The sequence below is a fragment of the Mercenaria mercenaria genome, chromosome 5 (assembly GCF_021730395.1).
Source record: "Mercenaria mercenaria strain notata chromosome 5, MADL_Memer_1, whole genome shotgun sequence".
NCBI classification, from domain to species: domain Eukaryota; kingdom Metazoa; phylum Mollusca; class Bivalvia; order Venerida; family Veneridae; genus Mercenaria; species Mercenaria mercenaria.
The window spans coordinates 58,593,181-58,616,476 of NC_069365.1; the positions used below are offsets into that span (position 1 = coordinate 58,593,181).

The following is a 23,296-nucleotide window of genomic DNA, read 5'->3' on the forward strand; positions in this document are numbered from 1 at the left end:
GAAAAACCTTGTGACCTCTCTAAAGGCCATATTTTCCATGGGATCTGTATGAAAATTGGTCTGAATGTTCATCTTGATGATATCTAGGTCAAGTTCGAAACAGGGTCACGTGCGGTCAAAAACTAGGTCAGTAGGTCTAAAAATAGAAAAACCTTGTGACCTCTCTAGAGGCCATACTTGTGTATGGATCTCCATAAAAATTGGTCAGAATGTTCATCTTGATGATATCTAGGTCAATTTTGAAACTGAGTCACGTGCCATAAAAAACCAGGTCAACAGGTCAAATAATAGAAAAGCCTTGTGACCTCTCTAGAGACCATATTTTTCAATGGATCTTCATGAAAATTGGTCAGAATTTTTATCTTGATAATATCTAGGTCAAGTTCAAAACTGGATCACATGAGCTCAAAAACTAGGTCATTATGTCAAATAATAGAAAAAACGACGTCATACTCAAAACTGGGTCATGTGGGAAGAGGTGAGCGATTCAGGACCATCATGGACCTCTTGTTAGAGTTTTGGCCCGTGAAATAGTCAAAAATGCACATTTTCACCTTGTGACGCACCTTACTCAAAAAGTGTTACATACAAATTGATTAAACCTTGCATGAGTCTTTATCATGATATGAACTTGTGTATCTTCAATTTTTAGTCTGCCTCCGCCCCCAGTTTTCAGAGTTATGGCCCCTAAAATAGTCAGAAATGCACATTTTCACCTTATAATGTACCTAGGTCAAAAAGTATTACATATAAATTTTCCGAGTTATGGCTCCTGAAATAGTCAAAAAATGAACATTTTCACCTAATTATGTGCATATCCCAATAAGTATTTGATGTAAATTCATGAAACCTTGCTGGAGTCTTTATCATGATGTGATCTTGCACACTTGACATTCGTCTTAAGAATCTTAGCACTTATTACAGAGTTACAGCCCTTGAAATAGCCAAGATAGTGAATTTTTGTTTGTGATGCTCATAGCTCAAAAAGTATATGGCCTAGAATAATGAATCCTTTTCATAAAATGTTTGTTGAGGCTATACCCCATTAAGACTGCTAACATTTGAATTATTTCCCCTTATTTGTGACAAATATACCAGTGGGGGCACACCCTATGTCCTACAGACACATTCTAGTTTTATAATTGACCGTAGGGAAAAACCAAGACCACTTTTCTGTGGTACAACATAGATGTTACTTTCAAATTTTAGGTGTATTTTAAGGTATCTCTACCTGTTAAGGAGTTGTTTTTTTTGGACTTAAAAAAAAAAGAAGAGAGAATTACAATAATTACTAAACAACCTCAAAATTAAAATTCCATTTGCAAATACAGGTGCTAGTTTAAAGAAGGCGTATATTGTGACATTCTAGCACCCTTGTTAATAATAGTATACTATAGTACAATTCTTGTCCAGAGTTACAATTTCTCAGGAACAACTGGTTGAAATTTAATAGGCAGCTTTACTAACAAGAGGAGATGCGCATATTATCTTCATGTAAATTTTGGGGAGCATCCATTGGTTAAAGTTTACTGATATTTCTTGACAATGTATTTTATTGCTATGGTAACAAATGCAATCTAGGACATGTTTTATGTTTATTTCAGACTTGAAGTTTAGTTGTCTACCTGGCACAGATACCAAGATTACAAATGACATTATAAATGGAGCCCCCAGAGATATACAAGTGATACTCGGTGAGTGTTAATATTTTTCTTCAACAATAAAAGGACTTTCAGTACATTTGGTTTTAGATAAAGAATTGACATGCTCAACCACTGGTACTAGAAATAATTGATCCTGGATTGGTGCTTTTCATAGAAGCAGAGCGACAGTGGTTCTACAAGTTACAACTCTTGTATCAATGGTTTCGGATTAGTTTATTAGCTCAGCTGAGCCAAACGCTCGGGAACCTAAGTTTTACATAAACTTTTATAGGAAAAAGCTTTAAAAATCTTCTTGTCTGAAACTGCAATGCCTAGGCTTTTGATATTTCCTATTTGCATTGTCTGGTGGTCCTCTGCCAGAACTGTTCAAATTATGTCATTTAGATGAAAAGAGGCACCACCCCAGGGGTCCCAAGTTTTACATAGACTTATATAGGGAAAAAAAAAAGCTGTAAAAATCTTCTAGCATGGTTTCCGGATGATAACTCATGAAAGGCTTGACCGATTTAAATAATTTTTGGTACACAGGTGTAACATCAGAAAATACAGGCCAAGTTTGAATTTGGGGTCAGTAGGTCAAAGATCAAGGTCACAGTGACCCTGAACAATTAAAACGGTTTCCGGATGGTAATTTGAGAACGCTTGGGCCTAGAATCATAAATTTAGGTACACAGATGTAACATCATGAAATGCGTGTCAGATTTGACTTTGAGGTCTGTAGGTCAAAGGTCAAGGTCACAGTGACTCGGTTTCCGGTTGATAACTTGAGAACACTTGGGCTTAGGATCATAAATTTTGGTACACAGGTGTAACATCATAAAATGCAGGTCAAGTTCGACTTAGAGGTCTGTAGGTCAAAGGTCAAGGTCACAGTGACTCAGAACAGTTTAATGGTTTCCAGATGATAACTTGAGAACGCTTGGGCCTAGGATCATAAATTTTGGTACACAGGTGTAACATCATGAAATGCAGGTCAAGTTCGACTTTGAGGTCTGTAGGTCAAAGGTCAAGGTCACAGTAACTTGGAACAGTTTAACGGTTTCGGGATGATAACTTGAGAATGCTTGGGCCTAGGATCATGAAAATTAATAGGGAGGTTGATTATGACTAGCAGATGACCCCTAATGATTTTGAGGTCAGTAGGTTACAGGTCAAGGTCACGGTGAACCGGAACATTTAAACAGTATTCGGACAATAACTTGAGAATGCTCGGGACTAGGATCAAGAAACTTAATCTGGAAGTTGGTCATGTCAGGCAGATGACCCGTATTGATTTTGAGTTCCAAAGGTCCTCTATCAGAATTGTTAAAATTATGACCCTGGGGTGAGAAGAGGCCCTGAGCTGGGGGTCCAAAGTTTTACATAGACTTATACTGGAAAATAACTTTAAAAAATATTCTGTCTGAAAGTTCAAGACCTAGGCCTTTGAAATTTGGTATGTAGCATTGCCTAGGGGTTCCCTAACAAAACTATTCGAAGTATGCCCCTGGGGTGAAAAGAGGTCTCACCTCGGAGGTCACTTGTATATGAGTTATATAGGAAAAAAATATTTTAAAAATAATCTGATCATATTTCCTAGACTATTTAATTATAATTACCTGATGACCCCAAGTAATTAGGGGCCACTTGACTGTGGCCTTGACCTACTGACCTACTGTCTTGTTTAATTAAGATACAGCCTTGAAATTGGGATGACATATACAGTTTAGCACTCTGATCTTACCATTGACTTCCAGTGACCTACTTTGTTAATATTTATGTCTCCCCCAGGAGACATATTGTTTTTGCCCTGTCCGTCCGTCCGTCCCTCCGTCCGTCCGTACATCACACTTCATTTCCGAGCAATAACTGGAGGACCATTTGACCTAGAACCTTCAAACTTCATAGGGTTGTAGGGCTGCTGGAGTAAGCGACCCCTATTGTTTTTGGGGTCACTCCGTCAAAGGTCAAGGTCACAGGGGCCTGAACATTGAAAACCATTTCCGATCAATAACTAGAGAACCACTTAACCCAGAATGTTGAAACTTCATAGGTTGATTGGTCATGAAGAGTAGATGACCCCTATTGATTTTGGGGTCACTCCGTCAAAGGTCAAGGTCACAGGGGCCTGAACATTGAAAACCATTTCCGATCAATAACTTGAGAACCACTTGACCCAGAATGTTGAAACTTCATAGGATGATTGGTCATAAAGAGTAGATGACCCCTATTGATTTTGGGGTCACTCCGTCAAAGGTCAAGGTCACAGGGGCCTGAACATTGAAAACCATTTCCAATCAATAACTAGAGAACCACCTGACTTAGAATGTTGAAACTTGATAGGATGATTGGTCATAAAGAGTAGATGACTCTTATTGATTATGGGGTCACTCTGTCAAAGGTCAAGGTCACAGGGGCCTGAACATTGAAAACCGTTCTGATCAATAACTAGAGAACCACTTGACCCAGAATGTTGAAACTTAATAGGATGATTGGTCATAAAGAGTAGACCCCAAACGATTTTGGGGTCACTGTGTGAAAGGTCAAGGCCACAGGGGCCCCCACATTGAAAACCATTTCCAGTCAGTAACTTGAGAACCACTTGACCCAGAATGATGAAACTTCGTAGGATGATTGGTCATGCAGAGTAGATGAACCCTAACGATTTTGGGGTCACTCTGTTAAAGGTCAAGGCCACAGGGGCCTGAACATGGAAAACCATTCCCAATCAATAACTTGAGAACCTCTCAACCCAGAATGTTGAAACTTCATAGGATGATTGTTCATGCAGAGTAAATGGCCCTTATTGTTTTTGGGGTAAGGTCAAGGTCACAGGGGCCTGAACATTGATAACCAGTTCCGATCAGTAACTTGAGAACCACTTGACCCAGAATGTTGAAACTTCTTAGGATGATTGAACATGCAGAGTAGATGACCCCTATTGATTTTGGGGTCAGTCTATTAAAGGTCAAGGTCACAGTGGCCTGTTCATGTAAAATCATTTTTTGGAAATAACTTGAGAACCACTTGACCTACAATGTTGAAACTCAATATGATGATTGGACATGCAGAATACATGACCCCTATTTATTTTTAGGTCACTTGATCAAAGGTCAGGGTCACAGGAGCCTGAACAGTGACTTGAGAACCACTAGGCCACGGGTGTTGAAATTTAGCGGGATGACTGGACATGCCACGTAGATGATCCCTATTGCAGCCAACCATCAGTGTCTCTTTGACTTTCGCTCCTGACCCCTATTGACTTCTTGCCTATAGGACTTTACATTGGGGGAGACATGCGCTTTTTTACAAAAGCATTTTCTAGTTTAGCATCAGTTTCACATTTGAAACATTAAAGAGGCACCAAACAATAACTGTATTCTTTTGTATTTCCATGATGGTAATTATAATATATGATTTGCATGAAAAATATGAAATATACAAGAATTTAATTTCAAATTGACAGTGACATATATTAGGCCAAGACAATATGTTTAATGTCTTAACATTCTATTGAATTAATGTACATAATTCAGTGTATTTAGTTAAGTTTCAATCACATTTTGTTTCCACTGTGTAAGACAGTTAATCGTCTATATTCTTAAGAATACGCTGAAAAGAGATTTACTGAATAAGTTTGCAGATGAAGTTGTGAATAAAACATTCATTCAGGAAGGGCCTAAATTGTCCACCTGAAAACATGTAGTATAGCTGTATATTACCAGTATTATAAGCATGATTTTCATGAAGTTTTTGTGGGCAAAAAAGTAGGTCACTAGGTCGTGGTGGGTCTTTAAGCTCAAATTACTTAGGTAATTGATCTCAGGTCATCATGACTCTCTTGTTATAAAAGAGGGCTATTATAAAAGTGAGAAATTTCACTGCACATTTTATAATGTTCTGATGTACGGATTTCTTCAGTTGCATGATTGATTATTTTTTCTTTCCAATTATTTACAACCTCTGAAATTAGAAATTAGCCTTGTAAAAAAAAAGAAAATGTAATAAAGGTAACATATTGGCTAGTAGTAAATACATTCCAGTCTTCATCACTTCTAACTAATGGTAAGACAGACCTCCTCTTGTAGTAAATATAGTTGTGTAGAGTGTATTGCCAGTAGCTGATGAAGTGTCTTGGTTCTAGATTTTTAGCTCAGCTGAGTTACTATGACAGCTTTATGTCCGGCATCTGTCATCTGTCAACAATTAGCTTATGTATGCGATAGAGGCTGCATTTTTCAACTGATCTTCATGAAATTTTGTCAGAATGATAACCTTTACAAAATATAGGCCAGGTTTGAAAATGGGTCATCTTGGGTCAAAAACTAGGTCACTAGGTCAAATCAAAGAAAAACCTTGTGTATGTTATAGAGGCTGTATTTTTCAATTGATCTTCATGAATTTTGGTCAGAGTGATAACCTTGATGAAATCTAGGACAAGTTCGAATATGGGTCATCTGGGGTCAAAAACAAGGTCACTAGGTCAAATCAAAGAGAGACCTTGTGTATGCTATAGAGGCTATATTTTTCAATTGATCTTCATGAATTTTGGACAGAATCTTTGTCTGGATGAAGTCTAAGTTGAGATCAAATATGGGTCATCTGGGGTCAAAAACTATGTTACTAGGTAAAATCAAAGAAAAACCTAGTGTATGCAATAGGGGCTGTATTTTGCACCAGATCTTTATGAAATTTGATCAGAATGTTGTCTGGATGAAATCTAGATCGATTTTGAATATGGGTCAAGGGTCATAAACTAGGTAACCCGGTGAAATTTAAAAAAAAACCTTGTGTACGCAATAGGGGCTGCATTTTACACTGGTTATTCATAAAATTTAGTCGGAACAATTGCCTTGATGATATCTAGGTCAAGTTAGAATATGGGTCATTTGTGGTCAAAAACTAGGTCACTAGGCCAAATCAAAGAAAAACCTTGTGTATGCGATAGAGACTTTATTGTAACCCCCGACAACAAAGTTGTAAGGGGGGGTATACTGGTTTCAGGTTGTCTGTCTGTCGGTCTGTCTGTCCGTCTGTCTTTCTGTCCGTAGACACAATCTTGTGCGCACCATCTCTCCTCATCCACTTGACACAATTTAATGAAACTTCACGCATGTTAGGTTCTTTCAGAAAAAAAAATTGCAGAGTTATTGGACTTTGTTTTTTGTAACTATACTATATACTTAGACACAATCTTGTGCGCACCATCTCTCCTCATCCACTTGACACAATTTAATGAAACTTCACACAAGTGATCAGTAACAACGGTAGTTGTGCATGGGGCATGTTAGGTTCTTTCAGAAAAAAAAATTGCAGAGTTACGGGACTTTGTTTTTTGTTACTAAACTATATACATAGACACAGTCTTGTGCGCACCATCTCTCCTCATCCCCTTGACACAATTTAATGAAACTTCACACAACAGTAGTTATGCATGGGGCATGTTAGGTTCTTTCAACGACAAAAGTTGCAGAGTTATGGGCCTTTGTTTCTTGTTAACATACTATGTACATACAGTCTGCATATGCAGTCTTGTGCGTGCCTAATCTTCCGAACCCTTGCACACAATTTAATGAAACTTCACACAAATGATCAGTACCAACCCTAATTGTGCATGGTGCATATTACATTCTTTTAGATAAATATTCTGCATAGTTATGGGACTTTGTTTTTTGTTACTAAACTGTATACATACAGTCAACATAATTATGCAATCTTGTGTGCGTCAAATAGCAATGTACTGTGTCAGTGCATGCGGGGGGGTACATTCATCACCTTTAGTGATAGCTCTAGTTTTTCAATTGATCTACATGAAATTTGGTCAGAATGATAGCCTTGATGAAATTAAGGTCAAGTTTGAATATGAGTCATCTGGAGTAAAAAACTAGGTCGCTAGGACAAATCAAAGAAAAATGATTTTTTTTTTGCGATAGAGGCTGTATTTTTAGCCCACCATCATCAGGTGGTGGGCTATTCAAATCACTCTGCGTCCGTGGTCCGTCGTCCTTCCGTCCCTCTGTCCTTCTGTCCGTTAACAATTTCTCGCTATCGCATCTCCTCAGAAACTACTGGGGGGATTTTGACCAACATAGAATGATGTATTGGTACCCTAGTTATGTCCCAAACCACAAAGCCTAGGGCTTTGATATTTGTAAGGTAGCATGATCTAGTGGTTCTCTACCAAGTTTGTTCAAATTAACCCCCTCAGGTTCATATATGGCTCCGCCCCGGGGGTTACATGCTTTATATAGACTTATATCTAGGGAAAAACTTTGGACCACATGTAAAGTTTTGAGTGGCTAGATGAACTTTGTCATCAGCTGACCTTGATCTTGACCTAGTGACCTACTTTTATATTTCTGTAGCTACAGCCTTCAAATTTGGACCACATGCATAGGTTTGTGTACCGAAATAAACTTTGACCTTGACATTTAATTTTGAGCTAGTCCTGAAATTTGGAACATTCAAAACTGGCTCAATGGTGGGTGCCAAGATCACTCTGTGATATCTTGTTCAATTGAGGCTCATGAAATTTGGTCAGAATGATTGCCTTGATCAAATCTAAGTCAAGTTGAATGTAGGTCATCTTGGCTCAAAAACTAGGTCACTAGGTCAAATTGAAGAAAGTACTTGTTTACACTTAAGAGACCACATTTTTGGTCCAGTCTTAATGAAAATTGGTCAGAATATTTCTTTCCATGAAATCACTAGGTCAAACATGTTTTCACTATTATGGTGTGTTTCTCAGGTGAGTGACCTAGGGCCATCTTGGCCCTCTTATAGCCTATAAAGTACATGATCTTCTATATATAGATATAATAAATACCAGTTCAGGAGTATTGGTACTTGTGTATCAGTCAATTTTTTATGTTAGGATAGCTAACATAATTTTTTGATGCAACACAGGTACGAAAATACAAAGTTCTGACAGTCAAGAAAAGTAAAGACACAGATTGCAACGTACAGATTACAGAGTACAGATTACAGTGTACAGAGTACAGTGTACAGATTACAGAGTACAGATTACAGTGTACAGATTACAGTGTACAGATTGCAGTCAAGTCACAGGTATTTTCCAGGTACATAACAGTTACATACCGTATTTTCCCGAATTAAGGCCCCCCCCTCTAATTAACGCCCCCCACCCATTTTGGAGGGGACAAAAGTCAACAAGAATGGGAAAAAATCACCTACCTCGTTTTTATAAGTCCACATAATAAGTAATTTACAGTACTAAAGTCCAATGTATTAAAAATTAAACACACTTTTAAACAGTCCATGTACCGTAAAGCCAAAACATTTGTACTAAGTACGGTACGTAACAGAAAATTAAACGGTAAATACATTTTTGATTTTGTTTTTACACCACTCGCGCACACGCTTCCTGCCGACTTTAAACAAACTTGCAGCCATGTGTTTACGATATACCCTTTTCTTCGGCAGTTTTAAGAACTTTTAATTTTAAAGCAGGCACAGCAGCGTGTCAAACCATTGACATTGTGTATTGCGCTATTAGCTACCCGCATGTACTAAGGAAAATGTTATTGGAGTACACAGCTGTTTGGGTCGTGACGTAATGTGTAGTGTCGTGAGCGTGTCAAAAAGCCAGACATGGAATACACGAGGTACCGTATTTAAATGCATAAAAGAAACACTGCATTAAATTGGATGCCAAATAATTACGTTTTAGGGGGATTAAACAACACAGAAACACTTTATAGCTAGTTTGAACGATTTTTTTAAGTTTTGTAAAAATTTTCATTTTTTATTTTTTTACCTCAAATAAACCTCTTTGGAAAATGTAACGCCCCCGGGGGCCTTAATACGGGAAAATATGGTAATACTGAATTAGCTGCAGCTGTGCAGACATCATTCAGTTATGGAAAATATTTGTGAGGGTGAATGAATTTAGAATTCATTCATCACTGATAAAAATATTTTGATTTTTTTTTGTCAGTGATTGTGATCATTTTTTCGTCTGTCCAGGGGTTTGAAATGAAATGTTTCTTACAGCACTGCAAAATGTTGTGATCAGTGTCTGTTATTGTCTGTTATAAGAGTTAAGGCTTACAGACACCTGAAACAAAAAACAAAATTGAACAGTTGCATACATGGACACCCAAAGTAAAAATTGAAAGAATACTTATTACAGAACACACTTATTAAAGAAAAATTTGACATAAGATGTATGGACGCCCATGATAGACACTTGAAGTGAAAATATAGCTAGGCTTGTGAAAACTCTGAAATACAAGGTTTGATATTTAGCAGATTGAAAAGAAATAGTGAATTGAATTGAAATGCACAGCAAAATACAAGCAAATAGTTGAAGTCCATGTTTTTTCAAAACTATTTGACATGCGGCTTTGAAACTTTGAACACTTGCTTATCATTATGATTTCCATCTGTAGGCAAGAGTACATAACTCTGTCGACTATTTTGGCTGAATTATGGCCCTTTTTGGACTTTGGAAATTGGTTCAGTTTTTATACAAGTCAACGTTTTGTCAAAACTATCTGACATGTGACTTTGAAACTGTGAACACTTATTTATCATCATAATCTCCATCTGTATGCAAGAGTACATAACTCTGTCAACTATTTTGGCTTATTAATGGCCCTTTTTGGACTTGGAAATCAGTAAAATTTTATATACCAGTAACTGGTTTGTCATATAGCTTTGAAACTTTGACCACTTGTTTACCATCATAGTCTACATATGTAGACAAGACTAAATAACTAGGACAAAGACTTAAGCTCAGTTATGGCCATTTTTTAATCCCCTGCCATGAGTGGTGGGGGTTATAGGAATGGTCTCCATCCATCCATCCGTCCGTCCGTAACACGTGTCTGCTCCATATTTCATAAACCCCTTGAAGGATTTTCATGAAACTTGGGTCAAATGATCACATCATTAAGACGATGTGCAGAGTTTATGAGTCAGCCATGTCAACTCAAGTTTAAGGTCACAACTCAAAGTCAAAGGTTTTAGCCTTACATTTTGTGTCCATTCTGTATCTCCTAAACCCCCTGAAGGAATTGTATAAAACTTGGGTCAAATGATTACCTCATCAAGACAATGTGTAGAACTTATGAGTCAGCCATGTCAGTTCAAGGTCAAGGTCACTGCTCAAGGTCAAAGGTTTACCTTTTCACTATCCGTAACAGTGGCGGGGTATTTAGCTGTCTTTCAGATTGCCTTGTTGGACATAGGAATTAGTTAAGTTTTGCATACCATTCCATATTTTGTCTAAACTGTTTCATGCATGGCTTGAAACTTTGAGCACTTGCTTACCATCACAGTCACTCATATAGTGAAAGACTTATCCAAATCCACAAATACAGGTAATTGTTTGCCTTATCTATTTTTGTCCGGCGTCTGTCTGTCGTCTGTCTGTCAACATTTAGCTTGTGTATGCAATAGAGGCTGTATTTTTCAAGTGATCTTCATAAAATATGGTCAGAATGATAACTTTGATGAAATCTAGGCCGAGTTCGAAAATGGGTCATCTGGGATCAAAAACTAGGTCACTAGGTCAAATCAAAGGAAACCTTGTGTATGCGATAGAGCCTGTCTTTTCCTTTAATCTTCATGAATTATGGTCAGAATGATTACCTTGATGAAATCTAGGCCGAGTTCGAAAAAATGGGTCATCTGGGGTCAAAAAGTAGGTCACTAGGTTAAATCAAAGAAAAACCTCGTGTATGTGATAGAGGCTGTATTTTTAGCTCGACTATTCGAAGAATAGTCTAGCTATTCTACTCACCCTGGCGTCGGCGTCGGCGTCACACCTTGGTTAAGTTTTTGCATGCAAGTACATACAGCTATCATTTAAAGGCATATAGCTTTGAAACATATTTATTCATTTTCTAGGTCAATTACCAACCTCACTGGGTCAAGTTCCATAACTCTAACATGTATTTTGAGCAAATTATGCCCCCTTTTGGACTTAGAAAATTCTGGTTAAAGTTTTACATGCAAGTTACTATCTCCAAAACTAATGCAGATATTGAATTGAAACTTCACATGTGTCTTCGGGGTTATAAAACTAGTTGATAGCACCAAGTCCCATAACTCTGACCTTCATTTTAGCCAAATTATGCCCCCTTTTGGACTTAGAAAATTTTGGTTAATGTTTTGCGTGCAAGTACATACAGCTATTTCTAAAAGGCATATAGATTTGAAACTTATTTTTTCTTTTTCTAGATCAATTACCAACCTCACTGGGTCAAGACCCATAACTCTGACATGTATTTTGAGCAAATTATGCCCCCTTTTGGACTTAGAAAATTCTGGTTAAAGTTTTGCGTGCAAGTACATACAGCTATTACTAAAAGGCATATAGATTTGAAACTTATTTATTCTTTTACTAGGTCAGTTACCAACCTCACTGGGTCAAGTTCCATAACTCTTAACATGTATTTTGAGCAAATTATACACCCTTTTGGACTTAGAAAATTCTGGTTAAAGTTTTACATGCAAGTTACTATCTCCTAAACTAATGCAGATATGGAATTGAAACTTAACATGTTTCTTCAGGGTTATAAAACTAGTTGATAGCATCAAGTCCCATATCTCTAATATGCATTTTGGTGAAATTATGTCCCGTTTCGGAACTTAAAACTCTTTTGATATTTAACATTTTGGGTAATAATATCCTGCTTCTGTGACAATATTTCGAATAGTCGAGCTTGGCTGTCTCACAGACAGCTCTTGTTCAACTGATCTTCATGAAATTTTGTCAGAATGATAGCCTTGATAAAATCTAGGTCAAGTTCGAATATGGGTCATCTGGGATCAAAAACTAGGTCATTAGGTCAAATCAAAGAAAATACTTGTTTTTGCTCCAAATTTTAATAATAATTGGTCAGAACATTTTTTTCCATGAAATCTCAAACATGTTTACACTGTTACGGTGTATTATGGTGTGTTTCTCAGGTGAGCGACCTAGGGCCATCTTGGCCCTCTTGTTCTTCTTTTGTCTGAATATCTCTGGTAATGTTTTGACCCCATACATCCAACCCCGCCCGCTTAGCTCAGTAGGTAAGAGCGTTGGTCTACGGATCGCGGGGTTGTGAGTTCGATCCTCGGGCGGGGCGTATGTTCTCCGTGACTATTTGATAAACGACATTGTGTCTGAAATCATTAGTCCTCCACCTCTGATTCATGTGGGGAAGTTGGCAGTTACTTGCGGAGAACAGGTTTGTACTGGTACAGAATCCAGGAACACTGGTTAAGTTAACTGCCCGCCGTTACATGGCTGAAATACTGTTGAAAAACGGCATTAAACCAAAAACCCCATATATCCATTAATTCTTCAAATAGCCGAGTGTGCTGTCAACAGACAGCTCTTGTTACGAGAGGCCTAAATACTGAATACTAGCTAAGTCATCAACACTTACATTATAACAAACAAGAAGTATATATAAAGCTAGTTTTTAGCTTGACTATTGAAAGAATGAGAGCTATCCTACTCACCCTTTTTGTACTTAAAAAATTCGAGTATCTTCGTTAAAGTTTTTGTTTAGGTCCAACTTTTCTCAAAAACTATAAGAGCTACAGCTTTGAAACTTTACACACTAGTAATTGTAAATAATGCTCAGACTTAAATTCAGACATAATCTAAGGTACAAATTCACTAGTCTGAAAAAGTTTAGGGATGGCATTGATAAAAGACGATTGTTGAAAAAAGTTTTCTTCAGAATGAATTTAATTTCATTACACTTTAATATAACCAGTATGAACAAATACAAGTAACACTGTTATAGTACCTAAGAAACATTGAAACTTTTATTACCAAAGCAACTGTTAAGGCAGTTGGGGCTCTAGCCTCTGTCAGTTTTGCGGCCACAATTCCCTTGTTTTCTTTTCTCCTTGGCCAAGTGGTTAAGGTTGCTGCTCACTTGCCTCTCACCAATGGGGTTTGAGCTCAGTACAATAATTTCTTCATGTTAGGAACGTATTAGAAGAAAGACTAGAGCTAATTCACTTGCCCTAGCATCGCCTTTGCTGTTGGTTAAATTTTTTGATGAAGTCAGATATCTCTGTTACTATCAAAACTATTGACTTTAAACTTAAAATATTATTTACTATCAAAGACTACACCAGGAGAAACAATCCCCATAACTTTGATTTGAATTTTGACAAAGTAATGCCCCTTTTTAACTTAGATTTTTTTGGTTAAAGTTTTTAATAAAGTCAAACATCTCTGTTACTATCATAGCTTTTGACTTGAAACTTAAAATAGTTATTTACTATCAAAGAGGTGTTTTGGCCAAATAATGCCCCCTTTTGGACTTAGGAAAACCTGATTAAAGTTTGGAATGCAAGTTACTGGCTCCAAAACTAATGCAGATACTGGATTGAAACTTTAGATATTTTAACATTAATGGTCTGGGACAACAATTCAAGTAGTCGAGCATTGACTGTCTATGAACAGCTGTTGTTAAACATGTCAGATACCATGGTTTATAATATATGCTATGTTCAGCATAACTTGAATTCCTACACTTCGGAAAGTTACCATTCCTACTGCTGACGCAATTCTGTACATTGCAGATTACATATGACAGCTTAAAGTGGCTTTATCCACTCTTAAGTGGCCCACTGCAAAAATAGTCAACAGTGAGATGCAAGTTGACTTTTCTCTTCTGATTTATACATAGACATATATAATTATATACAGGAAAATTGATTTTGATATTGTGAGTAATTTTTATTAGTCCCCTACTGGTTGAAAACCAGTTTCGGGGACTATAGGAATGCGCTTTTCCGTCATTCTGTCCGTCCGTCTGTCTGTCCGTTCTCACATTTGCATACTTAGGTGGCTATAGGAACAATAGGTAACTGTACTTTTTCTTTGATGTCATTCATTCCGTAAGGCTTTTATGTGGCTATTTTTCTCTTACGTGGCTAAAAGAACAATAGCGAGAACAAAAGAGTAGCCACATAAGTATCCATATGTAGGAACGTCCGTCTGTCCGCAATTTCGTGTCCGGTCCATAACTGTCATCCATGAAGGGATTTTAATATTACTTGGCACAAATGTTCCCCATGATGAGAGGACATGTCATGCGCAAAACCCAGACCCCTAGCTTAAAGGTCAAGGTCACAATTGGAGGTCAAAGGTCAACAGGGCTTTTTTCCTGTCCGGTCCATAACTCTCCTATCCATGAAGGGATTTTAATATTACTTGGCACAAGTGTACCTCATAATAAGACGATGTGTCCTGCACAACTTTCAGACCCCTAGCTCAAAGGTCAAGGTCACAATTGGAGGTCAAAGGTCAACAGGGCTTTTTTCCTGTCCGGTCCATAACTCTCCTATCCATGAAGGGATTTTAATATTACTTGGCACAAGTGTACCTCATAAGACGATGTGTCCTGCACAACTTTCAGACCCCTAGCTCAAAGGTCAAGGTCACACTTAGCAGTCAAATGTTGACATAGCATGAACAGGGTCTGTTTCGTGTCTGGTCCATAACTCTGACATTCATTAAGTGATTTTAATATCACTTGGCACAAGTGTTTCTCATGATGAGACGACATGTCATGCGCAAATCCTGACCCTTTAGCTCAAAGGTCAAGGTCACAATTGGGGGTCAAAGGTCAACAGAGTTTTTTTTCCTGTCCCGTCCATAACTCTGCCATCCATGAAGGGATTTTAATATTACTTGGCACGAATGTTCCCCATGATGAGACAACATGTCATGCGCAAAGCCCAGACCCTTAGCTCAAAGGTCATGGTCACAATTGGAGGTCAAAGGTCAATAAGGTTTTTTTCCTGTCCGATCCAGAACTCTGTCATCCATCAAGGGATTACAATATTACTTGGCATAAATGTTCCCCATGATGAGACGACTTGTCAGGCGCAACACCCAGTACCCTAGCTAAAAGGTCAAGGTCACACTTTGAGATCAAAGGTCGAGGATTTTTTTCCTTTCCGGTCTATAACTTTGTCATGCAAAACAGGATTTAGATATCAGTTGGCACAAATATTCCCCCAGATGAGACATGTCATGCGCAAAACCCAGGCCCAAGGTCTAATGTCAAGGTCACACTTAGAGACCAAAGGTCAGACACAAGAATGACTTTTTCAGGAGCATTTCTTCTTCATGCATGGAGGGATTGTGATGTAACTTGGCACAAATGTTCACCAACATAAGACGGATTGCCTTACGCAAGAACCAGGTCCCAAGGTCTAAGGTCAAGGTCATATTTAGAGGTCAAAGGTCAAATTCAAGAATGACTTTGTACGGAGCATTTCTTCTTCATGCTTGGAGGGATTTTGATGTAACTTGGACCAAATATTCACCACCATGAGGCACCCTTATTTTTATCCCCCGCCGATGAAATCGGGAGGGGGGTATTGAAATGGCGTTGTCCGTCCGTCAGTCAGTCCGTCCATGAAACTTGAAATAAACATGAACCAACATACTGCGATGATGCCCGTCAAGTTTTTTTTTTGATTGGTCAATTTCCCTCAGAGTTATTGCCCTTGATTTAATAAAAAATGTCTGTCTGCAGCCATTTCTCAGTAACTAACAGGTAGAATTTCATCAGATTTGAAATAGACATGAACCAAGATACTGCCCTGATGCCCGCAAAGTTTTTTTTTGATAGGTCAATTTCCCTCAGAGTTATTGCCCTTGATTTAATGAAAAATGTCCGTCTGCAGCCATTTCTCAGTAACTAGCAGGTAGAATTTCATCAAACTTGAAATAGACATGAACCAAGATACTGCGATGATGCCCTTCAAGTTTTTTTTCGATTGGTCAATTTTCCATTTAGTTATTGCCCTTTAATTGTTTAAAAATCCACAGATCTGTACATAACAAACCAACCAATTGGAAGAATTTCATTAAACTTCTTCCATTCTTTTCCATGCACATTTATTATAAACATGTGATGTTGTGTACCTACACCTGGTCACCACCTTACATTGGTCACCCCCCTCCCTCTCATCCCCCCCCCCCCCCCACCCCCCATTTTTTTTTTTTTTTTTTTTAGCTCACCTGTCACAAAGTGACAAGGTGAGCTTTTGTGATCGTGCGGTGTCCGTCGTCCGTCCGTGCGTCCGTCCGTAAACTTTTGCTTGTGACCACTCTAGAGGTCACATTTTTCATGGGATCTTTATGAAAGTTGGTCAGAATGTTCATCTTGATGATATCTAGGTCAAGTTCAAAACTGGGTCACGTGCCATCAAAAACTAGGTCAGTAGGTCTAAAAATAGAAAATCCTTGTGACCTCTCTAGAGGCCATATATTTCACAAGATCTTCATGAAAATTGGTCAGAATGTTCACCTTGATGATATCTAGGTCAAGTTCGAAACTGGGTCACGTTCCATCAAAAACTAGGTCAGTAGGTCTAAAAATAGAAAAACCTTGTGACCTCTCTAGAGGCCATATATTTCACAAGATTTTCATGAAAATTGGTCAGAATGTTCACCTTGATGATATCTAGGTCAAGTTCGAAACTGGGTCATGTGCCGTCAAAAACAAGGTCAGTAGGTCAAATATTAGAAAAACCTTGTGACCTCTCTAAAGGCCATATTTTTCATTGGATCTGTATGAAAGTTGGTCTGAATGTTCATCTTGATGATATCTAGGTCAAGTTCGAAACTGGGTCACCTGCGGTTAAAAACTAGGTCAGTAGGGCTAAAAATAGAAAAACCTTGTGACCTCTCTAGAGGCCATATATTTCATGAGATCTTCATGAAAATTGGTCAGAATGTTCATCTTGATGATATCAAGGTCAAGTTCGAAAGTGGGTCACGTGCCGTCAAAAACTAGGTCAGTAGGTCAAATAATAGAAAAACCTTGTGACCTCTCTAGAGGCCATATATTTCACAAGATCTTCATGAAAATTGGTCAGAATGTTCATCTTGATGATATCTAGGTCAAGTTCGAAACTGGGTCACATGCCATCAAAAACTAGGTCAGTAGGTCTAAAAATAGAAAAACCTTGTGACCTCTCTAGAGGCCAAATTACACAAGATCTTCATGAAAATTGGTCAGAATGTTCACCTTGATGATATCTAGGTCAAGTTCGAAACTGGGTCACGTGCCGTCAAAAACTAGGTCAGGAGGTCAAAGAATAGAAAAACCTTGTGACCTCTCTAAAGGCCATATTTTTCATGGGATCTGTATGAAAGTTGGTCAGAATGTTCATCTTGATGATATCTAGGTCAAGTTCGAAACTGGGTCACCTGCGGTCAAAAACTAGGTCAGTAGGGCTAAAAATAGAAAAACCTTGTGACCACTCTAGAGGCCATATATTTCATGAGATCTTCATGAAAATTGGTCAGAATGTTCATCTTGATGATATCTAGATCAAGTTCTAAACTGGGTCACGTGCCATCAAAAACTAGGTCAGTAGGTCAAATAATAGAAAAACCTTGTGACCTCTCTAGAGGCCATATTTTTCATGGGATCTGTATGAAAGTTGGTCAGAATGTTCACCTTGATGATATCTAGGTCAAGTTCGAAAGTGGGTCACGTGCCGTCAAAAACTAGGTCAGTAGGTCAAATAATAGAAAGACCTTATGACCTCTCTAAAGGCCATATTTTTCATGGGATCTATATGAAAATTGGTCTGAATGTTCATCTTGATGATATCTAGTTCAAGTTTGAAACAGGGTCATGTGCGGTCAAAAACTAGGTCAGTAGGTCTAAAAATAGAAAAACCTTGTGACCTCTAGAGGCCATACTTGTGAATGGATCTCCCTAAAAATTGGTCAGAATGTTCATCTTGATGATATCTAGGTCAAGTTTGAAACTGGGTCATGTGCCATAAAAAACTAGGTCAGTAGGTCAAATAATAGAAAAACCTTGTGACCTCTCTAGAGGCCATACTTTTCATGGGATCTGTATGAAAGTTGGTCTGAATGTTCATCTTTATGATATGTAGGTCAAATTTGAAACTGGGTCAACTGCTATCAAAAACTAGGTCAGTAGGTCTAAAATTATTAAAATCTTTTGACCTCTCTAGAGGCCATATTTTTCAATGGATCTTCATGAAAATTGATCTGAATATTCACCTTGATGATATCTAGGTCAGTTTCAAAACTGGGTCACGTGCGGTCAAAAACTAGGCCAGTAGGTATAAAAATAGAAAAACCTTGTGACCTCTCTAGAGGCCATATTTTTCATGAGATCTTCATGAAAATTAGTGAGAATGTTCACCTTGATGATATCTATATAAAGTTCAAAACAGGGTCACGTACCTTCGAAAACTAGGTCAATAGGTCAAATAATAGAAAAACCTTGTGACCTCTCTAGAGACCATATTTTTCAATGGATCTTCATGAAAATTGGTCAGAATTTTTAGCTTGATAATATCTAGGTCAAGTTCAAAACTGGGTCACATGAGCTCAAAAACTAGGTCACTATGTCAAATAATAGAAAAAAGGACGTCATACTCAAAACTGGGTCATGTGGGAAGAGGTGAGCAATTCAGGACCATCATGGTCCTCGTTTTTTTTTTTTTTTTTTTTTTTTTTTTTTTTTTTTTCGTTTTTCGTTTTCTACCAATATTTATAATCAACATGTAAACTGTTGTATCCTCACCCCCCCCCACCCAAACAAACTATTCATTTTCTTTTTAATTTGATTTGACTAATGAAATTATTTGCTTCTTGGTAACATTCTTAACTTTTTGCAGGATATATTTTTTTGCCGTTCCTCAACTCTGACCCTTTCGGCGGGGGATTCCAACTCATCGAATTTGCTTGTTAGAATTACGTCCCTTTGTTATTACTATAAATAGATTTTATTGTAACTTTTTTATTACTGGCGGTAGAGAAAAATCGAGACCACTTTCCTGTGGTACAACATGCATGTTACATCCAATTTTTAGGTGTATTTTGACCTATCTCTACCTGGTAAAGAGTTTCTTGTGGACTTATATCATATAGATTTTTATGCCCACAAAGGGAGGCATATTAGTTTTCAACTGTCCATCTGTTAGTTAGTTCGTTCGTTCGTTCGTTCGTTAGTCACAACGTTAACTTTTTGCATGAAGGCACTTTACTCGCGAACCACTGCACCCAGGACCTTCAAACTTCACATGCTGATAGTACTTTATGAGTACACCAACCCTACTGACTTTGGGGTCACCAGGTCAAAGGTCAAGGTCACAGGGGCCAACATTAACTTTTTGCATGAAGGCACTTTACTCGCGAACCACTGCACCCAGGACCTTCAAACTTCACATGCTGATAGTACTTATTGAGTACACCACCCCTACTGACTTTGGGGTCACCAGGTCAAAGGTCAAGGTCAGAGGGGCCAACATTAACTTTTTGCATGAAGGCACCTCACTCGCGAACCACTGCACCCAGGACCTTCAAACTTCACATGCTGATAGTACTTATTGAGTACACCATCCCTACTGACTTTGGGGTCACTAGGTCAAAGGTCAAGGTCACAGGGGCCAACGTTAACTTTTTGCATGAAGGCACTTTACTCGCGAACCACTGCACCCAGGACCTCCAAGCTTCACATGCTGATAGTACTTATTGAGTACACCACCCCTACTGACTTTGGGGTCACCAGGTCAAAGGTCAAGGTCACAGGGGCCAATGTTAACTTTTTGCATGAAGGCACTTTACTCGCGAACCACTGCACCCAGGACCTTCAAACTTCACATGCTGATAGTACTTTATGAGTACACCAACCCTACTGACTTTGGGGTCACCAGGTCAAAGGTCAAGGTCACAGGGGCCAACGTTAACTTTTTGCATGAAGGCACTTTACATGAAAACCACTTCATTCAGGACCTTCAAACTTCACATGCTAATAGTACTGATTGAGTACACTACCCCTACTAACTTTGGGGTCACCAGGTCAAAGGTCAAGGTGCAGCGGGGGCATTTGTCACCATTAGTGACAGCTCTTGTTTTTTTCTTTTTTAGGATTAATATCCCTTTGTTGTTACTATAAATAACTTATATAATAACTTTTTAATAATCAGCCAAAACAATTCAATATGAAAACAACTGTGGGTTTTTATATATGCACATTTTAATCCAAGTGTGTTGTTATAACATATTGTATATATAGTACAATATTGTTTATACATCATTGACAGATATCAGTTCATTATGTTATACTGCAGTAGAGAAAATTAGGTGCCTTCCAGTAGGGGACTTCGTATTGCATGGCAGTACTTCATTCTCTTGTTGTGTTTCACAACAGAGTCAAAATTCATGAAGAATACTGTTACTGATTTGTTGGACCATGTGGGGAAGTTGTGAGTTACTTTCACAAGGAATACAGGAACGCTTGATAGTTTTAAAGTTCCATAAAACTTTAAAGTCTTCTTGTATTCCTGTTAATAGACTCAAGAAGTCAAAGCCATAAGGGGAGGTAATAAAAAAAAGGGTTTAATAAAACATTCTATATTAATCAGTATTCAAACTTCTGACAAATATTAGTGAAAATGAAAACCAAAAATTAGTATTAGCAAGAAATTTATGTCTGTAAAGTTCATAACTGTGGCAGCCACATTATAAACAAAGGCATTAAGAGTCTTTCACTGATTGCCATTATATATAACTGAATTGCTTTGTTGAAAATCATCATGCATAAAACACAGTACAGAATTTTCTTAGCTGTTAAAATTGTATTTTATATTTTATGTGCCTAATCCCCACCAACTCCCCCCCCCCCCATCCATGTGTGTCTCTGTATCTTGAAAATTTAAAAATATTTTCACATAGAGTCATGAAACCATGCACAATGATAAGAGTGGGGGTACTTTTGTCCTATGGACACACATCTAGTTAAGATGATGATACAGTGAAACACCGCTCGCTCGAGCATCAATGACTCGAGCACCCGGGCTCGCTCGAGCAATTCATGTGGTCCCGGCCGATTTCCTTCTATTTTCTATATTAAATTACCACGGCTGGGTCGAGCATCGATAACTCGATCGCTCGAGCATGACACCTGGTCCCTGTGTATTAATTTACTCTTTGTTGCTTATGGCAAACTCGAGCAGAGGTGTCAAAATTTTTCACACCTTCGGCGGTCAGAATGTATCGGTTAATTTAAAATTTTCGCACGTCGTGAGAATTGCATGGTCTATTCTCCGACTATCTTAAATGTTTGTTTGTCGGTATATTTGATCTGATAATGAGATCAATTATTGATGAAAGGTGGAAGAAAAATTTTATTGATCAAAATTGTTATTAATTATTATTTTTTCTGCGGGATCGAGAAGATAATTATGAGATATTAATATTTTAATAAACAGTTGTTTGCATGCAAATAAAGAGAATAAGATAGCCTTTTCATAAAATTAAGACGATAATTATGAGATCTTAATTTGGGGAAGAAAATTGCGAATTCGATTACAGTATTTCAAGCTCTTTCTTTACATGTGCCATTTACGATCTATCATAAATAACGTTTGTAATACGTTTTCTGAAAATGTCACGAGTGTGTTATTATTACGCATCACCGTTTCCTCTGCAACGGTCTCGATGACAAGTGGTAAAACAAACTTCAATTTTCTTCGTATGTTGGTCAATGTTCGGGTCGCTCGAAACCATGGATAACTCGAGCATGTTGCTCATCCCCTTGCGACCTCGAGCGAGCGGTGTTTCACTGTAACAAATTTAGAAGATATATATAGCTTTGTTTATTATACTGTATGTATTTGTCTTAAGTGTATATTGGGTTTTCAGGGTAACCAACAGACAGTTTAACCAAGACCCAGCTTAGGCTTGTCTTGGTAACTGGAAGACAGTTTATCAAGGGATAGGTCTTCAACTACCTACTTGCAGAGGATGTTCTACCGCCTGTTTTGCTCGTAAAGGACTTTAAAGGTACTGATACTGTCTTTTAAAGTCCTTCTGTAGGTGTTTTCCTCATGACAAGAGGTAAAAAGCATTATTATACCACCATCCATCCATTGCTCTACTCTTTATCTTCTTAACAACTGATAAAATGTTCATGAAGCTAGTGTCTAGTTTTAACCTCATCAAGACGAAGAGTGCACACCCAAGATCACTAGGTCCAAGATCAAGGTCATATTTAGAGGTTAAAAGATCAAATATCTTTAAAAAAAATTTCCACTTCATGTATTCTTAACCACATGAAGGATTTTCATACATAAAACTAACATCAGTTGTTAATCTTATCAATACAACATGCATGGTGCATAACCCTGGTCAGCAGGTCAAAGGTCAAGGTCACACCATTGCACTGTCTCTGTATTGAAGCAGCATCTGTGGGTATTAATCCAGGGTTTCAGAAATCCCATGTCCGGAGCCCGGGGGCTACCAGAAAATTCTGTCGGGCTACTAATTTTTTTCAGAGCGTGCCCGGCGGGCTACCTTGAAACTCCGTATCGAGTAGCCCGGAAATCAATAATTTAGTCTTCAAATATAATTTTGATAGCTGTCTATAATCCCCTTGTTTATCAGAAGATACATACATGCCCGAGGCTTTAATTATCTTAACACCTGCTGTCACGTTCGGCAAACAATTAACCGTTTAATCGTACCCGCAGGCAGATGTTTACAAAACATGTGCAAGATTGATTTTAGACTGATCCAGTAACATCAAAGTCGTTGATTGGTACTGTTTAAAACAATATGCAGGCTGTCTAGCGTCCCTAAAATTCCTACTTTTTCCTATTTTTTTTCA

At 38.0% G+C, this 23,296-nt stretch overlaps 1 long non-coding RNA gene across 1 annotated transcript in view; it reads left to right on the plus strand.

Moving 5' to 3' along the window:
- Positions 1-23,296, plus strand: part of LOC123557341 (uncharacterized) — a 65,715-nt gene that overhangs the window by 29,404 nt on the left and 13,015 nt on the right. Inside the window, exons 6-8 of the long non-coding RNA XR_008371018.1 lie at positions 1,605-1,694; positions 8,550-8,711; positions 22,333-22,473. This is a non-coding gene — a long non-coding RNA (uncharacterized LOC123557341). The remainder of the gene's footprint in view (positions 1-1,604; positions 1,695-8,549; positions 8,712-22,332; positions 22,474-23,296) is intronic.